Raw genomic sequence first — 27,500 nt, forward strand, 5'->3', positions numbered from 1 at the left:
ACCACCACCACCACCACCATCACCACCACCACCATCACCACCACGACCATCACCACCACCATCACCACCAACATCACCACCATCACCACCACCACCACAACCATCACCACAACCATCACCACCATCACCACCAACATCACTACCACCACCATCACCACCATCACCACCACCACCATCATCACCACCATCACCACCACCATCACCACCACCATCACCACCATCACCACCATCATCACCATCACCACCACCATCACCACCATCACCACCACCACCATCACCATAATCACCACCACCACCAGCACCACCACCATCACCACCATCAACACCACTATCACCACCATCACCATCACCATCATCACCACCATAACCACCATCACAACCACCATCACCACTATCACCACCACCACCACCACCATCACCACGACGACCACCATCACCTCCACAACCACCACCACCACCACCATCACCACCATCACCACCATCACCACCACCATCACCACCATCACCACCACCACCACCATCACCAGCACCATCATCACCATCAGCACGACCACCACCACCACCACCACCACCACCACCACAAACATCACCACAACCATCACCACCATCACCATCATCACCACCATCACCACCACCATCACCACCATCACCATCACCACCACCATCACCACCATCACCACCAACATCACCACCACCATCACCACCACCATCTCCACCATCACCACCACCACCACCATCACCACCACCACCATCACCACCACCAGCACCACCACCATCACCACCATCAACACCACTATCACCACCATCACCATCATCACCACCATCACCACCATCACAACCACCATCACCACCATCACCACCACCACCACCATCACCACGAAGACCACCATCACCTCCACAACCACCACCACCACCACCATCACCACCATCACCATCACCATCTATCACCACCATCACCACCACCATCACCACCATCACCACCACCACCACCACCATCACCACCACCATCACCACCATCAGCACGACCACCAACACCACCACCACCAAAACAAACCATCACCACAACCATCACCACCATCACCATCATCACCACCATCACCACCACCATCACCACCATCACCACCACCATCACCACCATCACCACCAACATCACCACCACCATCACCACCACCATCACCACCATCACCACCACCACCATCACCATCATCACCACCATCACCACCATCACAACCACCATCACCACCATCACCACCACCACCATCACCACCATCACCATCACCACCATCACCACCACCATCACCACGACCACCACCATCACCACCACCACCATCACCATCACCACCATCACCACCACCATCAACACCATCACCACCATCACCATCACCACCATCACCATCACCACCACCATCACCACCATCACCACCAACATCATTACCACCACCATCATCACCACCACCACCACCAACATCACCACCACCATCACCATCACCATCACCACCCCCACCACCACCATCATCATCACCACGACCATCACCAGCATCACCACCACCATCACTACCACCACCATCACCACCATAACCACCACCACCATCACCACCAACACCACCACCATCACCACCATCACCACCAGCACCATCACCACCATCACCACCATCACCACCACCACGACCACCACCATCACCACCACCACCACCACCAACACCACAACCATCACCACAACCATCACCACCATCACCACCATCACCACCAACATCACTACCACCACCATCACCACCATCACCACCACCACCATCATCACCACCATCACCACCATCACAACCACCATCACCACCATCACCACCATCACCACCACCACCACCATCACCACCACCACCACCACCATCACCAACACCACCACCACCACCACCATCACCACGACCGCCACCATCACCACCACCACCACCATCACCACCAACAGCACCACCACCATCACCACCATCAACACCACTATCACCACCATCACCACCAACATCACCACCATCACCACCAACATCACCACCACCACCACCATCACCATCATCACCACCATCAGCACCATCACAACCACCATCACCACCATCACCACCACCACCACCATCCCCACCACTACCATCACCACCATCACCACCATCACCATCACCACCACCATCACCACCATCACCACCACCACCATCATCACCACCATCACCACCATTACAACCACCATCACCACCACCACCACCACCATCACCACCATCACCACCACCATCACCATCACAACCACCACCACCATCACCACCATCACCACCATCACCACCACCACCACCACCATCACCACCATCACCACCACCACCACCATCACCACCAGCACCACCACCACCACCACCACCGGCACCACCACCATCACCGCCATCACCACCAACATCACCACCACCATCACCATCACCACCCCCACCACCACCATCATCAACACCACCACCATCACCAGCATCACCACCACCATCACTACCACCACCATCACCACCATCACCACCACCACCATCACCACCACCATCACCACCACCAGCATCACCACCACCATCACCACCATCAACACCACCATCACCACCCTCACCACCAACATCACCACCACCATCACTACCCTCACCACCACCATCATCATCACCACCACCATCACCAGCATCACCACCACCATCACTACCACCACCATCACCACCATCACCACCACCATCACCACCAACACCACCACCATCACCACCACCATCAGCACAACCAGCACCATCACCACCACCATCACCACCACCATCATAACCACCACCACCACCACCATCACCACCACCATCACCATCACCACCACCATCACCACCACCATCACCACCACTATCACTACCACCAACATCACCACCATCACAACCACCACCATCACCATCACCACCACCACCATCACCACCACCACCACCACCATCACCACCATCACCATCACCACCACCATCACCACCACAATCACCACCACCACCACCATCACCACCACCACCATCACCACCACGACCATCACCACCACCACCACCATCACCACCAACATCACCACCACCATCACCACCACCACAACCATCACCACAACCATCACCACCATCACCACCAACATCACTACCACCACCATCACCACCATCACCACCACCACCATCATCACCACCATCACCACCACCATCACCACCGTAACCACCACTATCACCACCACCATCACCACCATCACCACCAACATCACCACCACCATCACCACCACCATCACCACCATCACCACCACCATCACCATAACCACCACCACCACCACCATCACCACCACCAGCACCACCATCATCACCACCATCAACACCACTATCACCACCATCACCATCATCACCACCATCACCACTATCACAACCACCATCACCACCATCACCACCATCACCACCATCATCACCACCACCATCACCACCATCACCACCACCACAACCACCACCATCACCACCACCACCACCACCATCAGCACGACCACCACCACCACCACCACAACCATCACCACAACCATCTTCACCACCACCACCTTCACCACCACCATCACCACCGTAACCACCACCATCACCACCACCATCACCACCATCACCACCAACATCACCACCACCATCACCACCACCATCACCACCATCACCACCACCATCACCATAACCACCACCACCACCACCATCACCACCACCAGCACCACCATCATCACCACCATCAACACCACTATCACCACCATCACCATCATCACCACCATCACCACTATCACAACCACCATCACCACCATCACCACCATCACCACCATCATCACCACCACCATCACCACCATCACCACCACCACAACCACCACCATCACCACCACCACCACCACCATCAGCACGACCACCACCACCACCACCACCACCACAACCATCACCACAACCATCTTCACCACCACCACCATCACCACCACCAGCACCACCACCACCATCACCACCATCAACACCACCATCACCACCATCACCATCAACATCACCACCACCATCACCACCCCCACCACCACCATCATTATCACCACCACCATCACCAGCATCACCACCACCATCACTACCACCACCATCACCACCATCACCATCACCACCATCACCATCACCACCACCATCACCACCACCATCACCATCACCACCACCATCACCACCACCATCACCACCACTATCACTACCACCACCATCACCACCATCACAACCACCACCATCACCATCACCACCACCATCACCACCACCACCATCAGCACCATCACCACCATCACCATCACCACCATCACCATCACCACGACCATCACCACCACCATCACCACCAACATCACCACCATCACCACCACCACAACCCTCACCACAACCATCACCACCATCACCACCAACATCACTACCACCACCAACACCACCATCACCATCACCACCTCCAACACCACCATTATCATCACCATCACCCGCATCACCACCACCATCACTACCACCACCATCACCACCATCACCACCACCACCATCACCACCAACACCACCACCATCACCTCCACAACCACCACCACCACCACCATCACCACCATCACCACCATCACCACCACCATCACCACCATCACCACCACCACCACCATCACCAGCACCATCATCACCATCAGCACGACCACCACCACCACCACCACCACCACCACAAACATCACCACAACCATCACCACCATCACCATCATCACCACCATCACCACCACCATCACCACCATCACCATCACCACCACCATCACCACCATCACCACCAACATCACCACCACCATCACCACCACCATCTCCACCATCACCACCACCACCACCACCACCATCACCACCACCACCATCACCACCACCAGCACCACCACCATCACCACCATCAACACCACTATCACCACCATCACCATCATCACCACCATCACCACCATCACAACCACCATCACCACCATCACCACCACCACCACCATCACCACGAAGACCACCATCACCTCCACAACCACCACCACCACCACCATCACCACCATCACCATCACCATCTATCACCACCATCACCACCACCATCACCACCATCACCACCACCACCACCACCATCACCACCACCATCACCACCATCAGCACGACCACCAACACCACCACCACCAAAACAAACCATCACCACAACCATCACCACCATCACCATCATCACCACCATCACCACCACCATCACCACCATCACCATCACCACCACCATCACCACCATCACCACCAACATCACCACCACCATCACCACCACCATCACCACCATCACCACCACCACCATCACCATCATCACCACCATCACCACCATCACAACCACCATCACCACCATCACCACCACCACCATCACCACCATCACCATCACCACCATCACCACCACCATCACCACGACCACCACCATCACCACCACCACCATCACCATCACCACCATCAACACCATCACCACCATCACCATCACCACCATCACCATCACCACCACCATCACCACCATCACCACCAACATCATTACCACCACCATCATCACCACCACCACCACCAACATCACCACCACCATCACCATCACCACCCCCACCACCACCATCATCATCACCACGACCATCACCAGCATCACCACCACCATTACTACCACCACCATCACCACCATAACCACCACCACCATCACCACCAACACCACCACCATCACCACCATCACCACCAGCACCATCACCACCATCACCACCATCACCACCACCACGACCACCACCATCACCACCACCACCACCACCAACACCACAACCATCACCACAACCATCACCACCATCACCACCATCACCACCAACATCACTACCACCACCATCACCACCATCACCACCACCACCATCATCACCACCATCACCACCATCACAACCACCATCACCACCATCACCACCATCACCACCACCACCACCATCACCACCACCACCACCACCATCACCAACACCACCACCACCACCACCATCACCACGACCGCCACCATCACCACCACCACCACCATCACCACCAACAGCACCACCACCATCACCACCATCAACACCACTATCACCACCATCACCACCAACATCACCACCATCACCACCAACATCACCACCACCACCACCATCACCATCATCACCACCATCAGCACCATCGCAACCACCATCACCACCATCACCACCACCACCACCATCCCCACCACTACCATCACCACCATCACCACCATCACCATCACCACCACCATCACCACCATCACCACCACCACCATCATCACCACCATCACCACCATTACAACCACCATCACCACCACCACCACCACCATCACCACCATCACCACCACCATCACCATCACAACCACCACCACCATCACCACCATCACCACCATCACCACCACCACCACCACCATCACCACCATCACCACCACCACCACCATCACCACCAGCACCACCACCACCACCACCACCGGCACCACCACCATCACCGCCATCACCACCAACATCACCACCACCATCACCATCACCACCCCCACCACCACCATCATCAACACCACCACCATCACCAGCATCACCACCACCATCACTACCACCACCATCACCACCATCACCACCACCACCATCACCACCACCATCACCACCACCAGCATCACCACCACCATCACCACCATCAACACCACCATCACCACCCTCACCACCAACATCACCACCACCATCACTACCCTCACCACCACCATCATCATCACCACCACCATCACCAGCATCACCACCACCATCACTACCACCACCATCACCACCATCACCACCACCATCACCACCAACACCACCACCATCACCACCACCATCAGCACAACCAGCACCATCACCACCACCATCACCACCACCATCATAACCACCACCACCACCACCATCACCACCACCATCACCATCACCACCACCATCACCACCACCATCACCACCACTATCACTACCACCAACATCACCACCATCACAACCACCACCATCACCATCACCACCACCACCATCACCACCACCACCACCACCATCACCACCATCACCATCACCACCACCATCACCACCACAATCACCACCACCACCACCATCACCACCACCACCATCACCACCACGACCATCACCACCACCACCACCACCATCACCACCAACATCACCACCACCATCACCACCACCACAACCATCACCACAACCATCACCACCATCACCACCAACATCACTACCACCACCATCACCACCATCACCACCACCACCATCATCACCACCATCACCACCACCATCACCACCGTAACCACCACCATCACCACCACCATCACCACCATCACCACCAACATCACCACCACCATCACCACCACCATCACCACCATCACCACCACCATCACCATAACCACCACCACCACCACCATCACCACCACCAGCACCACCATCATCACCACCATCAACACCACTATCACCACCATCACCATCATCACCACCATCACCACTATCACAACCACCATCACCACCATCACCACCATCACCACCATCATCACCACCACCATCACCACCATCACCACCACCACAACCACCACCATCACCACCACCACCACCACCATCAGCACGACCACCACCACCACCACCACCACCACAACCATCACCACAACCATCTTCACCACCACCACCATCACCACCACCAGCACCACCACCACCATCACCACCATCAACACCACCATCACCACCATCACCATCAACATCACCACCACCATCACCACCCCCACCACCACCATCATTATCACCACCACCATCACCAGCATCACCACCACCATCACTACCACCACCATCACCACCATCACCACCACCACCACCATCACCACCATCACCATCACCACCATCACCACCACCATCACCACGACCACCACCATCACCACCACCACCATCACCATCACCACCATCACCACCACCATCAACACCATCACCACCATCACCATCACCACCATCACCATCACCAGCACCATCACCACCATCACCACCAACATCATTACCACCACCATCATCACCACCACCACCACCAACATCACCACCACCATCACCATCACCACCCCCACCACCACCATCATCATCACCACCACCATCACCAGCATCACCACCACCATCACTACCACCACCATCACCACCATAACCACCACCACCATCACCACCAACACCACCACCATCACCACCATCACCATCACCACCACCATCACCACCATCACCACCACCACCATCACCACGACCACCACCATCACCACCACCACCACCAACACCACAACCATCACCACAACCATCACCACCATCACCACCATCACCACCAACATCACTACCACCACCATCACCACCATCACCACCACCACCATCATCACCACCATCACCACCATCACAACCACCATCACCACCATCACAACCACCATCACCACCACCACCTCCATCACCACCACCACCACCATCACCACCACCACCACGACCGCCACCATCACCACCACCACCATCACCACCAACAGCACCACCACCATCACCACCATCAACACCACTATCACCACCATCACCACCAACATCACCACCATCACCACCAACATCATCACCACCACCACCATCACCATCATCACCACCATCAGCACCATCACAACCACCATCACCACCATCACCACCACCACCACCACCACCATCCCCACCACTACCATCACCACCATCACCACCATCACCATCACCACCACCATCACCACCATCACCACCACCACCATCACCATCATCACCACCATCACCACCATCACAACCACCATCACCACCACCACCACCACCATCACCACCATCACCACCACCATCACCATCACAACCACCACCACCATCACCACCATCACCACCATCACCACCACCACCACCACCATCACCACCATCACCACCACCACCACCATCACCACCACCACCACCGGCACCACCACCATCACCGCCATCACCACCAACATCACCACCACCATCACCATCACCACCCCCACCACCACCATCATCAACACCACCACCATCACCAGCATCACCACCACCATCACTACCACCACCATCACCACCACCACCATCACCACCACCACCACCACCATCACCACCACCAGCACCACCACCACCATCACCACCATCACCACCATCACCACCAACATCACCACCACCATCACCACCCTCACCACCACCATCATCATCACCATCACCAGCATCACCACCACCATCACTACCACCACCATCACCACCATCACCACCACCATCACCACCAACACCACCACCATCACCACCACCATCACCACAACCAGCACCATCACCACCACCATCACCATCACCATCATAACCACCACCACCACCACCATCACCACCACCATCACCACCACCATCACCACCACCATCACCACCACTATCACTACCACCAACATTACCACCATCACAACCACCACCATCACCATCACCACCACCACCATCACCACCACCACCACCATCACCACCATCACCATCACCACCACCATCACCACCACCATCACCACCACAATCACCACCACCACCACCACCACCATCACCACCACCACCACCATCACCACCACGACCATCACCACCACCACCACCATCACCACCAACATCACCACCACCATCACCACCACCACAACCATCACCACAACCATCACCACCATCACCACCAACATCACTACCACCACCATCACCACCATCACCACCACCATCATCACCACCATCACCACCACCATCACCACCGTAACCACCACCATCACCACCACCATCACCACCATCACCACCAACATCACCACCACCATCACCACCATCACCACCACCATCACCATAATCACCACCACCACCACCATCACCACCACCAGCACCACCATCATCACCACCATCATCACCACCATCACCATCACCACCACCACCACTATCACTACCACCAACATTACCACCATCACAACCACCACCATCACCATCACCACCACCACCATCACCACCACCACCACCACCATCACCACCATCACCATCACCACCACCATCACCATCACCACCACCATCACCACCACAATCACCACCACCACCACCACCACCATCACCACCACCACCATCACCACCACGACCATCACCACCACCACCACCATCACCACCAACATCACCACCACCATCACCACCACCACAACCATCACCACAACCATCACCACCATCACCACCAACATCACTACCACCACCATCACCACCATCACCACCACCATCATCACCACCATCACCACCACCATCACAACCGTAACCACCACCATCACCACCACCATCACCACCATCACCACCAACATCACCACCACCATCACCACCATCACCACCACCATCACCATAATCACCACCACCACCACCATCACCACCACCAGCACCACCATCATCATCACCACCATCATCACCACCATCAACACCACTATCACCATCATCACCATCACCATCATCACCACCATCACCACTATCACAACCACCATCACCATCATCACCACCATCACCACCACCATCACCACCATCACCACCACCACAACCACCACCATCACCACCACCACCACCACCATCAGCACGACCACCACCACCACCACCACCACAACAATCACCACAACCATCTTCACCACCACCATCACCACCACCACCATCACCACCATCAACACCACCATCACCACCATCACCACCAACATCACCACCACCATCACCACCCCCACCACCACCATCATCATCACCACCACCATCACCAGCATCACCACCACCATCACTACCACCACCATCACCACCATCACCACCACCATCACCACCAACACCACCACCATCACCACCACCATCACCACAACCAGCACCATCACCACCACCATCACCATCACCACCACCATCATAACCACCACCACCACCATCACCATCACCACCACCATCACCACCACCATCACCACCACTATCACTACCACCAACATCACCACCATCACAACCACCACCATCACCATCACCACCACCACCATCACCACCACCACCACCACCATCACCACCATCACCATCACCACCACCATCACCATCACCACCACCATCACCACCACAATCACCACCACCACCACCACCATAACCACCATCACCATCACCACCACGACCATCACCACCACCACCACCATCACCACCAACATCACCACCACCATCACCACCACCACAACCATCACCACAACCATCACCACCATCACCACCAACATCACTACCACCACCATCACCACCATCACCACCATCATCACCACCATCACCACGACCATCACCACCGTAACCACCACCATCACCACCACCATCACCACCATCACCAACAACATCACCACCACCATCACCACCACCATCACCACCATAACCACCATCACCACCATCACCATAATCACCACCACCACCACCACCACCATCACCACCACCAGCACCACCATCATCACCACCATCAACACCACTATCACCACCATCACCATCACCATCATCACCACCATCACCACTATCACAACCACCATCACCACCACCACCATCACCACCATCACCACCATCACCACCACCATCACCATCATCACCACCATCACCACCACTATCACCACCATCACCACCACCACCACCATCACCACCACCACCACCATCAGCACGACCACCACCACCACCACCACAACCATCACCACAACCATCTTCACCATCACCATCATCACCAACATCACCACCACCATCACCACCATCACCACCACCATCACCACCACCATCACCACCATCACCACCACCACCACCACCATCACCACCACCATCACCATCACAACCACCACCACCATCACCACCATCACCACCATCACCACCACCACGATCACCACCACCACCATCACCACCACCACCACCACCACCACCATCACCACCACCGGCACCACCACCATCACCACCATCACCACCAACATCACCACCACCATCACCATCACCACCCCCACCACCACCATCATCAACACCACCACCATCACCAGCATCACCACCACCATCACTACCACCACCATTACCACCATCACCACCACCACCATCACCACCACAACCACCACCACCACCACCATCACCACCACCACCAGCACCACCACCACCATCACCATCACCACCACCATCACCACCACAATCACCACCACCACCATAACCACCACCACCATCACCACCACGACCATCACCACCACCACCACCATCACCACCAACATCACCACCACCATCACCACCACCACAACCATCACCACAACCATCACCACCATCACCACCAACATCACTACCACCACCATCACCACCATCACCACCATCATCACCACCATCACCACCACCATCACCACCGTAACCACCACCATCACCACCACCATCACCACCATCACCAACAACATCACCACCACCATCACCACCACCATCACCACCATCACCACCATCACCACCATCACCATAATCACCACCACCACCACCATCACCACCACCAGCACCACCATCATCACCACCATCAACACCACTATCACCACCATCACCATCACCATCATCACCACCATCACCACTATCACAACCACCATCACCACCACCACCACCATCACCACCATCACCACCATCACCACCACCATCACCATCATCACCACCATCACCACCACCATCACCACCATCACCACCACCACCACCACCACCACCATCACCACCACCACCACCACCATCAGCACGACCACCACCACCACCACAACCATCACCACAACCATCTTCACCATCACCATCATCACCAACATCACCACCACCATCACCACCATCACCACCACCATCACCACCACCATCACCACCATCACCACCACCACCACCACCACCATCACCACCACCATCACCATCACAACCACCACCACCATCACCACCATCACCACCATCACCACCACCACCATCACCACCACCACCACCATCACCACCACCACCACCACTACCATCACCACCACCGGCACCACCACCATCACCACCATCACCACCAACATCACCACCACCATCACCATCACCACCCCCACCACCACCATCATCAACACCACCACCATCACCACCACCACCACCACCATCACCACCATCACCACCATCACCACCACCATCACCATCATCACCACCATCACCACCACCATCACCACCATCACCACCACCACCACCACCACCATCACCACCACCACCACCACCATCAGCACGACCACCACCACCACCACAACCATCACCACAACCATCTTCACCATCACCATCATCACCAACATCACCACCACCATCACCACCATCACCACCACCATCACCACCACCATCACCACCATCACCACCACCACCACCACCATCACCACCACCATCACCATCACAACCACCACCACCATCACCACCATCACCACCATCACCACCACCACCATCACCACCACCACCACCATCACCACCACCACCACCACCACCATCACCACCACCGGCACCACCACCATCACCACCATCACCACCAACATCACCACCACCATCACCATCACCACCCCCACCACCACCATCATCAACACCACCACCATCACCAGCATCACCACCACCATCACTACCACCACTATTACCACCATCACCACCACCACCATCACCACCACAACCACCACCACCACCATCACCACCACCACCAGCACCACCACCACCATCACCACCATCAACACCACCATCACCACCATCACCACCAACATCACCACCACCATCACCATCACCACCCCCACCATCATCATCACCACCACCATCACCAGCATCACCACCACCATCACTACCACCACCATCACCACCATCACCACCACCACCATCACCCCCAACACCACCACCATCACCACCACCATCACCACAACCAGCACCATCACCACCACCATCACCATCACCACCACCATCATAACCACCACCACCATCACCACCACCATCACCATCACCACCACCATCACCACCACCATCACCACCACTATCACTACCACCAACATCACCACCATCACAACCACCACCATCACCATCACCACCACCACCATCACCACCACCACCACCATCACCACCATCACCATCACCACCACCATCACCATCACCACCACCATCACCACCACCATCACCACCACCACCACCACCACCATCACCACCATCACCACCACGACCATCACCACCACAACCACCATCACCACCAACATCACCACCACCATCACCACCACCACAACCATCACCACAACCATCACCACCATCACCACCAACATCACTACCACCACCATCACCACCATAACCACCACCACCATCATCACCACCATCACCACCACCATCACCACCGTAACCACCACCATCACCACCACCATCACCACCATCACCACCATCACCACCACCATCACCACCACCATCACCACCACCATCACCATAATCACCACCATCACCACCACCAGCACCACCATCATCACCACCATCAACACCACTATCACCACCATCACCATCACCATCATCACCACCATCACCACCATCACAACCACCATCACCACCACCATCACCACCACCATCACCACCATCACCACCAAAATCACCACCACCATCACCACCATCACCACCACCATCACCACCACCATCACCACCATCACCACCAAAATCACCACCACCATCACCACCACCATCACCACCACCACCATCACCATCATCACCACCATCACAACCACCATCACCACCATCACAACCACCACCATCACCACCACCACGACCACCACCATCACCATCACCACAACCACCATCACCACCATCACCATCACCACCACCATCACCACCATTACCACCAACATCATTACCACCACCATCATCACCACCACCACCACCACCAGCACCACCATCACCACCAAAATCACCACCACCATCACCATCACCACCCCCACCACCACCATCATCATCACCATCACCACCAAAATAACCACCACCATCACCACCACCATCACCACCACCACCACCATCACCATCATCACCACCATCACCACCATCACAACCACCATCACCACCATCACAACCACCACCACCATCACCACCACCACCATCACCACCACGACCACCACCATCACCATCACCACAACCACCATCACCACCATCACCATCACCACCACCAACACCACCATTACCACCAACATCATTATCACCACCATCATCACCACCACCACCACCACCAGCACCACCATCACCACCAACATCACCACCACCATCACCATCACCACCCCCACCACCACCATCATCATCACCACCATCAACAGCATCATCACCACCATCACTACCACCACCATCACCACCATCACCACTACCACCACCACCACCATCACCACCAACACCACCACCACCATCACCACCACCACCACCATCACCACAACCAGCACCATCACCACCATCACCATCACCACCACCACCACCACCACCACGACCACCACCATCACCACCAACACCACCACCACCACCATAACCACCATCACCACCACCATCACCATAACCACCACCATCACCACCATCACCACCACCATCACCACCATCACCACCATCACCACCACCACCATCACCATCACCACCACCACCATCACCACCACCATCACCACCATCACCACCATCACCACCATCACCATCACCACCATCAAAATCACCACCACCATCACCACCACCACCACCACCATCACCACCACCACCATCACCACCACGACCATCACCACCACCATCACCACCAACATCACCACCATCACCACCACCACCACAACCATCACCACCATCACCACCAACATCACTACCACCACCATCACCACCATCACCACCATCATCACCACCATCACCACCACCATCACCACCGTAACCACCACCATCACCACCACCATCACCACCATCACCACCAACATCACCACCACCATCACCACCACCATCACCACCATCACCACCACCACCATCACCATAATCACCACCACCCCCACCACCATCATCATCACCACCAGCACCAGCATCACCACCACCATCACTACCACCACCATCACCACCATCACCACTACCACCACCACCACCATCACCACCAACACCATCACCACCACCACCATCACCACAACCAGCACCATCACCACCATCACCATCACCACCACCACCACCACCACGACCACCACCATCACCACCACCAACACCATAACCACCATCACCACCACCATCAACATAACCACCACCATCACCACCATCACCACCACCATCACCACCATCACCACCATCACCACCACCATCACCATCACCACCACCACCATCACCACCATCACCACCATCACCACCATCAAAATCACCACCACCATCACCACCACCATCATCACCACCACCACCACCACCATCACCACAACCACCATCACCACCACGACCATCACCAACACCATCACCACCAACATCACCACCATCACCACCACCACCACAACCATCACCACCATCACCACCAACATCACTACCACCACCATCACCACCATCACCACCACCACCATCATCACCACCATCACCACCACCATCACCACCGTAACCACCACCATCACCACCACCATCACCACCATCACCACCAACATCACCACCACCATCACCACCACCATCACCACCATCACCACCACCGCCATCACCATAATCACCACCACCACCACCATCACCACCACCAGCACCACCATCATCACCACCATCAACACCACTATCACCACCATCACCATCATCACCACCATCACCACCATCACAACCACCATCACCACCACCACCACCATCACCACCACCACCACCATCACCACCATCACCACCACCATCATCATCATCACCACCATCACCACCATCACAACCACCATCACCACCACCACCACCACCACCATCACCACCACCACCACCACCATCACCACCATCACCACCACCACCACCACCATCACCACCACCACCACCACCATCAGCACGACCACCACCACCACCACCATCACCACAACCATCACCACCATCACCATCATCACCACCATCACCACCACCATCACCACCATCACCACCACCATCACCAACACCATCACCACCATCACCACCAACATCACCACCACCATCACCGCCACCATCACCACCATCACCATCATCACCACCATCACCTCCATCACAACCACCATCACCACCATCACAACCACCACCACCACCATCACCACCACCATCACCATCACCACCATCACCATCACCACCATCACCACCACCAGCACCACCATCACCACCAACATCACCACCACCATCACCATCACCACCCCCACCACCACCATCATCATCACCACCATCACCAGCATCATCACCACCATCACTACCACCACCATCACCACCATCACCACTAGCACCACCACCACCACCATCACCACCAACACCACCACCATCACCACCACCACCATCACCACAACCAGCACCATCACCACCATCACCATCACCACCACCACCACCACCACCACGACCACCACCATCACCACCAACACCCCCACCACCACCACCACCATAACCACCATCACCACCACCATCACCATAACCACCACCATCACCACCATCACCACCACCATCACCACCATCACCACCACCACCATCACCACCACCACCATCACCACCACCATCACCACCGTCACCACCATCACCATCACCACCATCAAAATCACCACCACCATCACCACCACCACCATCACCACCACCACCATCACCACACGACCATCACCACCACCATCACCACCAACATCACCACCATCACCACCACCACCACAACCATCACCACCATCACCACCAACATCACTACCACCACCATCACCACCATCACCACCACCACCATCATCACCACCATCACCACCACCATCACCACCGTAACCACCACCATCACCACCACCATCACCACCATCACCACCAACATCACCACCACCATCACCACCACCATCACCACCACCACCACCATCACCATAATCACCACCACCACCACCATCATCATCACCACCAGCACCAGCATCACCACCACCATCACTACCACCACCATCACCACCATCACCACTACCACCACCACCACCATCACCACCAACACCACCACCATCACCACCACCACCATCACCACAACCAGCACCATCACCACCATCACCACCACCACCACCACCACCACCACCACGACCACCACCATCACCACCACCACCACCACCAACACCACAACCACCATCACCACCACCATCACCATAACCACCACCATCACCACCATCACCACCACCATCACCACCATCACCACCACCATCACCATCACCACCACCACCATCACCACCACCATCACCACCATCACCACCATCACCATCACCACCATCAAAATCACCACCACCATCACCACCACCATCATCACCACCACCACCACCATCACCACCACCACCTTCACCACCACGACCATCACCAACACCATCACCACCAACATCACCACCATCACCACCACCACCACAACCATCCCCACCATCACCACCAACATCACTACCACCACCATCACCACCATCACCACCACCACCATGATCACCACCATCACCACCACCATCACCACCGTAACCACCACCATCACCATCACCACCATCATCACCAACATCACCACCACCATCACCACCACCATCACCACCATCACCACCACCACCATCACCATAATCACCACCACCACCACCACCATCACCACCACCAGCACCACCATCATCACCACCATCAACACCACTATCACCACCATCACCATCACCATCATCACCACCATCACCACCATCACAACCACCATCACCACCACAACCACCACCACCACCACCATCACCACCACCACCACCACCACCATCACCACCATCACCACCATCACCACCACCATCACCATCATCACCACCATCACCACCACCATCACCACCATCACCACCACCACCATCACCACCACCATCAGCACGACCACCACCACCACCATCACCACAACCATCACCACCATCACCATCATCACCACCATCACCACCACCATCACCACCATCACCACCACCATCACCACCACCATCACCACCATCACCACCAACATCACCACCACCATCACCACCACCATCACCACCACCACCATCACCATCATCACCACCATCACCTCCATCACAACCACCATCACCACCATCACAACCACCACCACCATCACCACCACCACCATCACCACCATCACCACCATCACCACCACCATCACCACGAGCACCACCATCACCATCACCACCATCACCATCACCACCATCACCACCACCATCACCATCACCACCACCATCACCACCATCACCATCACCACCACCATCACCACCATTACCACCAACATCATTACCACCACCATCACCACCACCACCACCACCACCACCTCCACCACAACCATCACCACCATCACCACCAACATCACCACCACCATCACCATCACCACCCCCACCACCACCATCATCATCACCACCACCATCACCAGCATCACCACCACCATCACTACCACCACCATCACCACCATCACCACTACCACCACCACCACCATCACCACCAACACCATCACCACCACCATCACCACAACCAGCACCATCACCACCATCACCACCACCACCACCACGACCACCACCATCACCACCACCACCACCATCACCACCATAACCACCATCACCACCACCATCACCATAACCACCACCACCATCACCACCATCACCACCACCATCACCACCATCACCACCATCACCATCACCACCACCACCACGACCACCACCATCACCACCACCACCATCACCACCATCATCACCACCATAACCACCACCATCACCACCACCATCATCATCACCACCACCATCACCACCATCACCACCACCATCACCACCACCACAACCATCACCAGCACCATCACCACCATCACCACCACCACCATCACCACCATCACCACCATCACCACCACCACCACCATCACCACGACCACCACCATCACCACCACCACCACCCCCACAACCATCACCACCATCACCACCATCACCACCAACATCACTACCACCACCATCACTACCATCACCACCACCATCATCACCACCATCACCACCATCACAACCACCATCACCACCATCACTACCATCACCACCACCATCACCACCATCAACACCACCACCACCACCACCATCACCACCACCACCACCATCACCACCACCACCACCACGACCAACACCATCACCACCACCACCACCATCACCACCACCAGCACCACCACCACCATCACCACCATCACCACCATCACCACCATCACCAACACCATTACCATCACCATCACCACCACCATCACCACCATCACCACCATCACCATCATCACCACCATCACCACCATAACAACCACCATCACCACCACCACCAACACCACCACCATCACCACCACCGGCACCACCACCATAACCACCATCAACACCACCATCACCACCAACATCACCACCAACATCACCATCACCACCCCCACCACCACCATCATCAACACCACCACCATCACCAGCATCACCACCACCATCACTACCACCACCATCACCACCATCACCACCACCATCACCACCACCACAACCATCACCACCACCATCACCACCATCACCACCACCACCATCACCACCATCACCACCATCACCACCACCACCACCACCATCACCACGACCACCACCATTACCACCACCACCACCCCCACAACCATCACCACCATCACCACCATCACCACCAACATCACTACCACCACCATCACTACCATCACCACCACCATTATCACCACCATCACCACCATCACAACCAACATCACCACCATCACTACCATCACCACCACCATCACCACCATCAACACCACCACCACCACCACCATCACCACCACCACCACCACCATCACCACCACCACCGCCACCACCACGACCAACACCATCACCACCACCACCATCACCACCACCAGCACCACCACCACCATCACCACCATCACCACCATCACCACCATCACCAACACCATTACCATCACCATCACCACCACCATCACCACCATCACCACCATCACCATCATCACCACCATCACCACCATAACAACCACCATCACCACCACCACCAACACCACCACCACCACCATCACCACCACCGGCACCACCAACATAACCACCATCAACACCACCATCACCACCAACATCACCACCAACATCACCATCACCACCCCCACCACCACCATCATCAACACCGCCACCATCACCAGCATCACCACCACCATCACTACCACCACCATCACCACCACCACCACCATCACCATCACCACCATCACCATCACCACCCCCACCACCACCATCATCATCACCACTACCATCACCAGGATCACCACCACCATCACTACCACCACCATCACCACCATCACCACCACCACCATCACCACCAACACCACCACCACCACCATCACCACAACCAGCACCATCACCACCACCATCACCATCACCACCACCATCACCACCACAACCACCATCACCACCACCATCACCATCACCACCACCATCACCACCACCATCACCACCACTATCACTACCACCACCATCACCACCATCACAACCACCACCATCACGATCACCACCTCCATCACCACCACCACCACCACCATCACCACCATCACCATCACCACCATCACCATCACCACCATCATCACCACCACCATCACCACCACCACCACCACCACCAACCCCACCACCACCACCACCATCACAACCACGACCATCACCACCATCACCAACATCACCACCACCATCACCACCACAACCACAACCATCACCACAACCATCACCACCATCACCACCATCACCACCAACTTCACTACCACCACCATCACCTCCATCACCACCACCACCACCACCATCATCACCACCATCACCACCACCATCACCACCGTTACCACCACCATCACCACCACCATCACCACCATCACCACCAACATCACCACCACCATCACCACCACCATCACCACCATCACCACCACCACCATCACCATCATCACCACCACCACCACCACCATCACCACCACCAGCACCACCACCATCCCCACCATCAACACCACTATCACCACCATTACCATCACCATCATCACCACCATCACCACCATCACAACCACCATCACCACCATCACCACCACCACCACCACCACCATCACCACCATCACCACCACCACCACCACCAACACCACCACCATAACCACCACCCTCACCACCACCATCACCATCACCACCACCATCACCACCATCACCACCATCACCATCATCACCACCATCACCACCACCATCACCACCACCACCACCACCATCACCACCACCACCACCACCACCACCACCACAACCATCACCACAACCATCACCACCATCACCATCATCACCACCATCACCACCACCATCACCACCATCACCACCACCATCACCACCACCATCACCACCATCACCACCAACATCACCACCACCATCACCACCACCATCACCACCATCACCACCACCATCACCATCATCAGCACCATCACCACCATCACAACCACCATCACCACCACCACCACCACCATCACCACCACCATCACCACCATCACCACCACCACCATCACCACCATCACCACCATCACCATCACCACCATCACCACCACCATCACCACGACCACCACCATCACCACCACCACCATCACCACCATCACCACCACTATCACCACCATCACCACCACCATCACCACCATCACCACCACCATCACCACCATCACAACCAACATCATTACCACCACCATCATCACCACCACCACCACCAACATCACCACCCCATCACCACCCCCACCACCATCATCATCATCACCACCACCATCACCAGCATCACCACCACCATCACTACCACCACCATCACCACCATCACCACCACCACCATCACCACCAACACCACCACCATCACCACCACCATCACCACAACCAGCACCATCACCACCAGCATCACCATCACCACCACCATCACCACCACCACCACCACCATCACCACCACGATCACCATCACCACCACCACCACCATCACCACCACTATCACTACCACCAACATCACCACCATCACAACCACCACCATCACCACCACCACCATCACAACCACCACCATCACCACCACCACCACCATCACCACCACCATCACCACCACCACCACCACCACCACCACCACAACCATCACCACAATCACCACCATCACCACCAACATCACTACCACCACCATCACCACCATCACCACAATCAACACCACCACCACCACCATCACCACCACCACCACCATCACCACGACCAACACCATCACCACCACAACAACCACCATCACCACCACCAGCACCACCACCATCACCACCAGCATCACCATCACCACCACCATCACCACCACCACCACCACCATCACCACCACCATCACCATCACCACCACCACCATCACCACCACTATCACTACCACCAACATCACCACCATCACAACCACCACCATCACCACCACCACCAACAACACCACCACCACCACCATCACCACCATCACAACCACCACCATCACCACCACCACCACCAACAACACCACCACCACCACCATCACCACCATCACAATCACCACCATCACCATCACCACCACCATCACCACCACCACCACCATCACCACCACCACAATCACCACCACGACCATCACCACCACCACCATCACCATCACCACCATCACCACCTCCATCACCACCATCACCACCATCACCACCACCATCACCACCATCACCATCACCACCACCATCACCACCATTACCACCAACATCATTACCACCATCACCACCACCACCACCACCATCACCACCAACATCACCACCACCATCGCCATCACCACCCCCACCACCACCATCATCATCACCACCACCATCACCAGCATCACCACCACCATCACTACCACCACCATCACCACCATCACCACCACTACCACCATCACCACCAACACCACCACCATCACCACCACCACCATCACCACAACCAGCACCATCACCACCATCACCATCACCACCACCATCACCACCACCACCATCACCACCACCAGCACCACCACCACCATCACCACCATCACCACCATCACCACCATCACCAACACCATTACCATCACCATCACCACCACCATCACCACCATCACCACCATCACCATCATCACCACCATCACCACCATAACAACCACCATCACCACCACCACCAACACCACCACCACCATCACCACCACCGGCACCACCACCATAACCACCATCAACACCACCATCACCACCAACATCACCACCAACATCACCATCACCACCCCCACCACCACCATCATCAACACCACCACCATCACCAGCATCACCACCACCATCACTACCACCACCATCACCACCATCACCACCACCATCACCACCACCACAACCATCACCACCACCATCACCACCATCACCACCACCATCACCACCATCACCACCATCACCACCACCACCAACATCACCACGACCACCACCATCACCACCACCACCACCCCCACAACCATCACCACCATCACCACCATCACCACCAACATCACTACCACCACCATCACTACCATCACCACCACCATCATCACCACCATCACCACCATCACAACCACCATCACCACCATCACTACCATCACCACCACCATCACCACCATCAACACCACCACCACCATCACCACCACCACCACCACCACCATCACCACCACCACCACCACCACGACCAACACCATCACCACCACCACCACCATCACCACCACCAGCACCATCACCACCATCACCACCATCACCACCATCACCAACACCATTACCATCACCATCACCACCACCATCACCACCATCACCACCATCACCATCATCACCACCATCACCACCATAACAACCACCATCACCACCACCACCAACACCACCACCACCACCATCACCACCACCGGCACCACCACCATGACCACCATCAACACCACCATCACCACCAACATCACCACCAACATCACCATCACCACCCCCACCACCACCATCGTCAACACCACCACCATCACCAGCATCACCACCACCATCACTACCACCACCATCACCACCACCATCACCATCACCACCATAACCATCACCACCCCCACCACCACCATCATCATCACCACTACCATCACCAGGATCACCACCACCATCACTACCACCACCATCACCACCATCACCACCACCACCATCACCACCAACACCACCACCACCACCACCATCACCACAACCAGCACCATCACCACCACCATCACCATCACCACCACCATCACCACCACAACCACCATCACCACCACCATCACCATCACCACCACCATCACCACCACCATCACCACCACTATCACTACCACCACCATCACCACCATCACAACCACCACCATCACGATCACCACCACCATCACCACCACCACCACCACCATCACCACCATCACCATCACCACCATCACCATCACCACCATCATCACCACCACCATCACCACCACCACCACCACCACCAACCCCACCACCACCACCACCATCACAACCACGACCATCACCACCATCACCAACATCACCACCACCATCACCACCACAACCACAACCATCACCACAACCATCACCACCATCACCACCATCACCACCAACTTCACTACCACCACCATCACCTCCATCACCACCATCATCACCACCATCACCACCACCATCACCACCGTTACCACCACCATCACCACCACCATCACCACCATCACCACCAACATCACCACCACCATCACCACCACCATCACCACCATCACCACCACCACCATCACCATCATCACCAACACCACCATCACCACCACCAGCACCAACACCATCCCCACCATCAACACCACTATCACCACCATTACCATCACCATCATCACCACCATCACCACCATCACAACCACCATCACCACCATCACCACCATCACCACCACCATCACCACCATCACCACCACCACCAACACCACCACCATAACCACCACCCTCACCACCACCATCACCATCACCACCACCATCATCACCATCACCACCATCACCATCATCACCACCATCACCACCACCATCACCACCACCACCATCACCACCACCACCACCACCACAACCATCACCACAACCATCACCACCATCACCATCATCACCACCATCACCACCACCATCACCACCATCACCACCACCATCACCACCACCATCACCACCATCACCACCAACATCACCACCACCATCACCACCACCATCACCACCATCACCACCACCACCACCATCACCATCATCAGCACCATCACCACCATCACAACCACCATCACCACCACCACCACCATCACCACCACCATCACCACCATCACCACCACCATCACCACCATCACCACCATCACCATCACCACCATCACCACCACCATCACCACGACCACCACCATCACCACCACCACCATCACCACCATCACCACCACTATCACCACCATCACCACCACCATCACCACCATCACCACCACCATCACCACCATCACAACCAACATCATTACCACCACCATCATCACCACCACCACCACCAACATCACCACCCCATCACCACCCCCACCACCATCATCATCATCGCCACCACCATCACCAGCATCACCACCACCATGACTACCACCACCATCACCACCATCACCACCACCACCATCACCACCAACACCACCACCATCACCACCACCATCACCACAACCAGCACCATCACCACCAGCATCACCATCACCACCACCATCACCACCACCACCACCATCACCACCACGATCACCATCACCACCACCATCACCACCACTATCACTACCACCAACATCACCACCATCACAACCACCACCATCACCACCACCACCATCACAACCACCACCATCAACACCACCACCATCACCACCACCATCACCACCACCACCACCACCACCACCACCACAACCATCACCACAATCACCACCATCACCACCAACATCACTACCACCACCATCACCACCATCACCACCACCATCATCACCACCATCACCACCATCACAACCACCATCACCACCATCACCACCATCACCACCACCATCACCACAATCAACACCACCACCACCACCATCACCACCACCACCACCATCACCACGACCAACACCATCACCACCACCACAACAACCACCATCACCACCACCAGCACCACCACCATCACCACCAGCATCACCATCACCACCACAACAACCACCATCACCACCACCAACACCACCACCATCACCACCACCACCATCACCACAACCAGCACCATCACCACCATCACCATCACCACCACCATCACCACCACCACCACCACCACCACCACCACCACCACCACGA

This window comes from Petromyzon marinus, chromosome 63 (genome assembly GCF_048934315.1).
Source record: "Petromyzon marinus isolate PM22_M1 ecotype Great Lakes invasive population chromosome 63, UKy_Petmar_22M1.pri1.0, whole genome shotgun sequence".
Classification (NCBI taxonomy): Eukaryota; Metazoa; Chordata; class Hyperoartia; order Petromyzontiformes; family Petromyzontidae; genus Petromyzon; species Petromyzon marinus.